Here is an 8,733-nt window from a genome sequence, read left to right as displayed (position 1 = left end):
CTGGCTTAGTAGGTCTATGTGTGGCTGGAGGTGTGGTGCAAGTGTTAACCTTCTCCTCTTGACTGTCTGTTCCAGTCTTGGATGGAGAGAGCTTAGCCTCCAGTTTGGCTGTATAATTGCATCTCTCGCATATGTTAGTATTTTATGGAAGGAGGAGAGGGTTGTCTGTGTACATGAGGCAGTTGTAACATTGCCTCAGGATACCCAGATTCACCAGCTGGACTGTTACATATACATGATATACCTGTAGATCCCACATGGCATCATTATTGCCAACCCATGACACACAATACCATGTCATGACAACTGTCAGCCAAAACACATGAGGAATGATATGCCCTTCTGTTGCACATACATGATATGGCAATACACAATTCCAAGCTACACCACAGTGGTAGTGATGGATTATGGGCAACATATGTCGACTTCTCATTTGCTCCAGTAAAACACATATTTACAGGCTACGTCTTGCAGCAGTAGCTGCAGTTTAACTAACAGAATCCATGTACAGCTGAATGTGGAAGGAAACTGTATTGTGTTAATGTGTGTCATACACACATTGAAATAGAAGAGAATTCCACACAACAATAACACATAAGCACAAAGCTACATGGTATGCATGCACAAGAGACCATATACAGTTCAATCAGTTATATGTCAGTCAGCAGGTTGGCAGCATAGCATATGTGAGCACAGAAAAAAATACTTCTGGACTAGAGGGGGACCAGGCTGATGGGGCTAACATTCCCATGAAGACTGTAGCAGAACTTTATATGAAAATTATGAAAATTTACACAGGGACTAATACACATACATTATGGACAATTTACAGAGGGACTAATGCACATCTGTTATGGCTCTGTAGTTCAGCAGTTAGAGCACTGGTCCTGTAAATCAGGGGTCATGAGTTCAAATCTCATCAGGGCCTGTGGGACTGTGACTCCTGAATGACTTCATAAGTTATCTTCCTAAAAAAATGTACATAGCCCATGTGAAATCCTGAAAAAATGTCCCCATCATGGCCCTCAACTGTGTTCAGAACACATCGGTTATAACCTCCCAGATCTCCTCAAGATAATTGCAATGATTCCTGGCATGATGTTTTCTGCTCCAGGCTGCAGGCATAATGTCTCAGACCAAGATAGGTCCAGGTTCTTCATCATCAGAAGACCCTGACAGTGGCCTGGCATGCACTTGTCATAGTCTGAGAGGAGAATGTCCACGAGTCCCATGCTCCATCAAGATTTATTGTAAACATTCCCATAAAGACTGTAGCCGAACTTTATATAAAAATTATGAGAATGTACACAGGGACTAATACACATCCATTATGGACAGAGGTACCTTATAAATGCCTGCCTCTCAATGTCATATTCATAAGCAAAATGTCAGTATTTTTTTGTGAAAACCTGTATAGGCTTAGAGACACACAGCTGAGACTTTAGCAATTTAAAATGTATAAAGGTTCAAATCTAGACAGTGTACTGTCTGCATGTAATGATTTATATAAACAGCCACCAAGTGTCATTGGTAAAATGAGGAGAAAGTGATATGACAATATTATTGACAATAGTCAAGTCATATGACAAATGAATGAGCCACATAGCATGATAATTGGCTGTACACACATCAGTATAATGAAAGCAAGAGTAACAAATTTATTATATGTTCAATCACCACAGATTGTGACATATGACAATATAATGTATGTTGTACTAACAGCACTATATATGTACAACTGTATGCATTATCTAACTAAAATTAGTACAGACAGTAGCCTGCAGAAAGCAAACATCCTGATGATGCTTGCTGATTATGAACTACTGCAAATAAATGTCTATCTGCACAAGTGTCAGTAAACCTGGGCTATAACTGTGTTTCAACAAAAACACCCAGGATGTTGTAGGCAGATGTAGTACCAGTGTTGAACTGCAGGGTGTGCTGCTTATGAACGACTACAAAGAAATGTCTATCTGCACAAGTGTTAGTACACCTAGGTTAGAATATTGTTTTAACAAAAACACTCAGGGTGTTTCTAGCAGATGTAACTACAAACACTGAAACAGCAGACAACCAATTAGTCTGTAAATAGGCAGACTATGCACAACAAACCAATCACTGTGAAACAAAGCCACACATATGAGCATACCAAACCTCAGATTATAAGCAGCATTGAAAGAATTGTATGCAAAACATTCACCTCAAAATATGAGTAACAGATACACAAACCCAATTATTTAGGCTGTGGAGTGTGCTGAAACAGTGACTTAATCCTATGTGATGAGTCAACATTTTTGGATTTAAATCACAGTTTTAAGCACAGCTATAGTATGAATAAACTCACTTACCTTACTGAAGCATGATGGGTGTTCCTGCATTCTAATCAATATATATGGTATTGTGAAAAATAAAGACATGCAAACAGAATCAGATGGATTTCATTTTATAAAACAGAAAAAGTAATCAACATACCTCTCTCCCTCTGATGTTTTTCAAGTCTATGCATCTGCTTGATGCACAGAGCTTGGTTCCTGATCCGGTCTTCCTCACCTGAAAACAGCAATTATGAATAATGTATTTTTCAAGTAGCAATGATATACATTGCTCAGAACAGTTTTCAGACAATTTATTCATGAAGAACATTAGATAATTACCATTAACATTTTTCACTGTTGTGCACAGGTTTCAACATATTTGAACACAGATTGGTAAACATGAGATTCAAACCTGCCATTACATTGTCCATCCCAACTCTTATTTTTAGGGATACCTGCCTAGCTAATCCACCATGACTGAAAATGCATCATCTGATTACAGTGAAAAGACTTGGTTTTATGACATCAGCTGGATGGAGGATAGTCTACTAATATGGATCCTGGAATACAATTTCAAGGAATGAACATGTGCTGGTCATGTAGATTAAGAGTTTGAAAAACTTCATTAATGCCAGCACCATATTCAAAAACATTAACAGTAATGGAAATAACTCATTCCTCAGACAGTGGGACAGTGTTATGTATCATAATGCTTCTGTGAACAGAATGATACAAGATTCTGTATGTAAGGGACATGGTAAGGTATGTATGAGGACCATGATATTCCTTGGCAAGGTACACATCACTAAGCAAATACATACATCTTCTCTGATCTGCATTTCAGTTGTTTGTCTGCCCACTCCCCTCCCTCAAAAGATGAAGACGATGCAGTTCTTGAATTGAATGTAATGTTTAATGATAAAACAAAACTTGAGACAACACTTTTACAAGCATACAATATTAACAAAAGCATTGGTCAGACATATAACAGTCTGTAGCAAGCTTTACTGAGCTTGCAGTTAAAAAGCTGATGTTAATGGACAGTTACAGATATGAATATGGTAGTAGGAGTTTGATGAATATTCAAGGTATTCATATCCATGATCAAAATATATGATAATATCAGTAAATTGAATATGCTTCTCTAAAGAAATGCCATGGGTGAATTAAATCATGATGCCAGTTTCAGATATCTGTCTCCTATGTGGATTGGAACCCAGAGCATGCTAAAATGTAGGTGTGCTGGGCTGTTTCTTTAAAAGCCAAACTAACAACCAGTGCACATTCTTATTAAATAAACAGGTACTGCTCTGCAGACCCTGTTGTTAGAAAGCTGAAGTTAGTAGGCTTTATGGATTACTGGCATATTAGTAGGAATGTGATGACTAACTTGGTTGTTCACCACCGTACACAAAATATATGATAATATCAATAAGGAGAATATGCTTCTCTAAAAAATGCTATGGGTGTGAATTAAACCAAGATAACCATTTTAGGTATCTATCCCCTATGTAGATTAGAACCTGCAGCATGCCAAAATGTAAGCATGTTGGCCTGTTTCCTTATAAACCAAGCTAACAGCCACCTCATGCTTTTATCAACCAAACAGGTACTGTTCTACAAATCCTGTTGTTAGAAGGCTGATGTTAGCAGAGCAGTATGGATTATGGGGATATTTGTAGGAATTCAGTGACTAACTTAGTTATTCATAACTATACACAGCATAAACATTAATATGAATTATTGGAATAATCTCAAACAAAATGCTATGCATAAATTAAAACCAAGATAACCAATACATTTATGTTTTGCTATGTGGATTGGAACCCACAGCACAGCAAAATGGCAAGTCTGCTAGCCAGTTTCCTTAAAGGGCAAGCTAACAGGCAACTGGTCTTTATTTGAACAAATAGGCACTACTGGTGTTTATTTAAATTCTTGCAGGGAATGGATGAACCTGGAAACTGTAAGCACTTAATGGATTTTAATGAAATAACAGCAAACAACAAATAATTGTTTTGGCTTAAATAAATGTGACTGTTTACATAGGAGGAATGAATGAAAGTAGTTGTGTGTGAGTTTTTATTCTGACATATAACAGTGCAGTAGGCAATACTTTGGTACAATTATGGAAAACTACAAAGTGTGCAGTCATCTGTGGCCTAGGTGCTCTGGACATCAGTGATGCATGAGGAGAGTGGCTATGTGGAATGATGTTGCTATATGTTGTAAAACATATGCACAACTAGAAAGGGCATAATTATGGATATTATAAACATTATTAAATACATTAATATCATGTGAAATAAAACACACAGTTATAAGGACAAAAGTTACTACATCCACTTAATTATCTCCATGAGCTAATAGTCAACGCAGCTACTATGCGGTTATAAAAACATCTATCTGATAGATATGGGACATATCTATCTCTAAATTCCATAGGTATACATAGGGTAGCTGCAGTTTCTTTAGGGATCTACAAATTGCCAATGCACCTCTGTGACTTTAAAGCTCATCCTTATCTCTCCAGTGCAGATCATCATAACAGTGGCTAACCTACACTCAAGTGCAGTAGATCCCTGTCCATCTTCAATGCCCCCTTGAAATATGGTTCCATATGTCTGCCATGATGAAGTTGCTGGGTCTGGCTCTCATTTGCTGCTCCAATCCTGCATACACAGTCAACATCTGGGTCATCTTCTCATCATTCAAGTTGTTTGAAAAGACATGTCTCAGACTCCTCGAAATAGCCATCACAATCCACAAATGGAAAAATGTCTGAAAAATACAAACACAGAGAAATGCTCACTGAGACACCACTCAGTTTGTAATTAGCAATGGTCTGATCTGTAAATGTATCAAAATCAATATTTGAAAGTTGCGCTGATATGTTATCAGACCATTGATAGATAACAGGCATGTGGCACAGATGATGCCATTTGTTGATATCTATTGGGTACTAATGCAGTACACTTGGGTCTTATGGTGCATGAATCCAATTATGTGGAGGTGCACAAATGGGAATGCAAAAACTTGAATTTTAATTAACTTGATTAATTATGTAGGACACAAGCAGTACTTAAAGGTGGGTGTACATTAGGTGCACTTTTAATTCTGTGAGTCGGACTGAAAGGTTCTATGGCAACTGGTAGCATTTCTGTTTTGGTGATTATTACATCTGTTCGAGTCAGTGATTTGTAGAGGTGCCTGTTTAAATTAATTTCTACACAAAGTATCTTTAACAGAAGTTGCTATAAGTTACTGGAATAATGTTTGATTGAAATTTATGCATACAGATATTCCAATAAAATAAATACATAATTGAATTCAGTCCCACCTGCAGCTGTAGACACATTTACATTGCAAATGTTAACAGTATATAAAAGCAGATTTACATATTATCTGTAATTCTTATTAATTCCTTGCACTCTGCAGTGTAACTACAGAAACCAATGGATTTCAATAATATTCACATGTACTATGTTTTATTGATATTCTGGATATTTCTTAATTCATGTTTCCTAACAAAACCGTTAAAACATGTACTGTTGCTGTTATGGATTTTTATTCAATGATAATTCTTAACTAAGGTGTTATCACTACTGGCTCAATATATAAAGGATCAGTTCTCTCTGTGGTCTGCCTTTGGATTCTTTGGCTTTCCAATGCTTCCTGTAAGTTATTCATTTGTTACTTGCTGTAGTATTGTTATATGAAATACATGCAGACTCATGTGACATGATACTGTTGTCTTTGGACCTCTATTCAACATATATGTAGTATGAGAGGTTCTAATCTCATTTACAAATTCTAATGATATTATAAGTTATGTTAATTTTACAAATGTTATGTATAAAGGCATTCTTGTTACTTTTTTATATGTCACATTAGTATTTGTCACAGACAACGTTATGCACACCTTTTCATTGTACAGTAATTCATACTGTTTATGTTGACAATGGGCTCACACAGGAATATTACCATAACACTGTCTTTCAGATGGCCACCTGGCCTAGGATTGACAATTTACTCCTGGGAAATGAAATCATAGCTGATGATCACCAGTAAAATGGATAGAGACTCTTTTGCCATTCTGGCAATACAGTTTGGGGACATGAAATCTGGACTAACCTCACTAATATGATAAATGCAGTTGGAGGTCACAACCAATCCTGTGATGCCTGTAGATGATGCTGGTCAGGTATGCTCCTTCATGCAGCCAACTGACTGAGACATTATGAGAGACTGAGGGATGCCACCAGTTGTGGACTACCATTGTCCCCTCTCAGATTACATCAGCATATCTCTCAACCTCTTACTGCAAGAAATCTGGACAGGGCCTGACAAAATGGGGGTACAAAGGCCCAAAAATAGGAACACATTTTAAATAATGTTCTTATAAACTTTGAAAGTTACTAGAATAACAGGATTTGTGTTACCATGCATTTTCTGAAGGATTTAAAGTTTGAAACTCAAATGATTGTCATTACTTATTGATTTTAATCCTTAAATCATCCCAGTGATTTGTCAAAAAAAACACAATTTTTATGAGGAACAGACCAGAAATATGAGGCAAAAATCTGAACATTCTGCAAAAATCTGCACATTTGAGAGGTATGGACATCATGAGATTTATGGCCTCACTGCATACAGTAAGAGGGGAGCAACACATACCCATGTATGGGATTGAAGCTGGAGTTTCAGGCTGAACATGCTTGCTTTTCTTTCTGTTACATGGCTAGTTATAGGGACAAAAACTGTCTGTTGCTGTAGCATGTATATTCATGCATTGTTGTTTTTGATTTACTGCAGTGGAGTTGAGCCATGTGCACACATATCTACACAGGGTGAGGATGATGAACGCAAGTCTAATGACATGAATTCATACAAGTAAAGTACAGACAGAGTGGTCAAAATAACATACGTAATGCTATTTGCATTAATATTCACAGGTCCATCTACTTCAGGACTAAACCAGGAAATGGCAGGTAAGTGTCTCTATAATGTTACTGTAACAAATATGGGAGAGTGCTGCACACCCCCTAGTGTAATGCCATCCCTGGTAAGATCAGACCACAAAATGGTCTCCTTTGAAGTAAAAATAAAACCTGGACCCCCAGCTAAACTGGGAATATTCAAGAACTATTCTAATGCTAACCTCCTGCTATTAAGTGAGAACCTGGCAAAATTTCAAGCCCCTATAAACCCTGAGAACACTGCTGCCTATGTAGAACTGTTCACAGAAACCCTATACAAGCATGTCAATAGCTGTACAGAGGCAGCTGTACCCATTAGAAAGAAATACAGAACTAACTCAAAAAACAAGCCACCTGATGGAACACAAAATCAATCGAATGTATAACAAGAGGAAGAAAATCATGGCAAAAATTAGGAGATGCAGCATGCAGCAGGATAAAAGCACTCTCATTAAACTAAACAAACTACTCAGAGGACAAATAAAGTCTACCAAAGCCAGATTTGAGGTAAGTTTGGCCTCCCAGACCAAGAAGAACCACAAAGCATTCTTTAGCTATGTCCGCAACCTCAAAGGCAATACACAACTGTGTACAGAACACATTGTAAATGGAACCACCTTTACTAAGCCAGAAGATATAGCAAACCTCTTGGATGATAAATTCATTTCCAACCTTACCTCAGGAAATATCATCAAATATAACTCCCCCTACTATCACTAAAGAACATGTCCCTAATGGTCTCTTTAAGACCAAGAACACTGCATCAATGGGCCCAGACAATATCCCAGGATACCTTCTAAATAGCATGAACCATGACCTATCTATCAGGGCCTCTGGAATTACTATTTAACTGTAGCCTCCAAACAGGCTTCATGCCTCATGAATGGAGAAAGGCAACGGTCATCCCTCTGCACAAAGGTGGGCCATCTACAGACCCTGGAAACTACAGACCCATAAGTCTTACTAGTCATATATGTAAAGGCATGGAAAAAATTATCATGAAGATGATCAACAGAGATATAGTAAACCTCCAGACACTGGATCCAACCCATTTGGTTTTGTAAAGAGCAGATCATGCCTACTCAACCTGGTGGAGTTCTTTGAGAAGGTCACCAAAGCAATGGATGAAGGCAAAATTGTTCACACTGCCTACCTTGACCTGGTCAAGGCATTTGACACAATACCCCCACTCAAGCATTGTTGACAAACTCAAGAGGTTAGGTACAAACACATATGTCACACGGTCTATAGCCAAATGGGTCACAGACAGGACCCAGGAAGTTAGAATCAGAGAGTTCACCTCTACAAAGAGGCCAGTCACAAGTGAAGTCCCTCAGGGATCAATCCTTGGACCGCTCCTTTTTGGCATTTACTTTTCAGAAGTCAAGGCCAATGTCAGCAGTCTCTGGCTGACTAAATTTGTAGATGATTGCAAATTA

At 37.8% G+C, this 8,733-nt stretch overlaps 1 non-coding gene across 1 annotated transcript; it reads left to right on the top strand.

Moving 5' to 3' along the window:
* The first annotated feature begins 855 nt into the window (after positions 1–855).
* TRNAT-UGU lies at positions 856–928 on the top strand. Its single transcript has one exon. It is a non-coding gene; the product is annotated as a tRNA-Thr (tRNA).
* The last annotated feature ends 7,805 nt before the right edge of the window (positions 929–8,733 follow it).

The sequence above is a fragment of the Protopterus annectens genome, chromosome 4.part0 (assembly GCF_019279795.1).
Source record: "Protopterus annectens isolate FY-2018-M chromosome 4.part0, PAN1.0, whole genome shotgun sequence".
Taxonomy (NCBI): domain Eukaryota; kingdom Metazoa; phylum Chordata; order Ceratodontiformes; family Protopteridae; genus Protopterus; species Protopterus annectens.
This window is presented reverse-complemented; position numbering and strand designations above follow the sequence as displayed.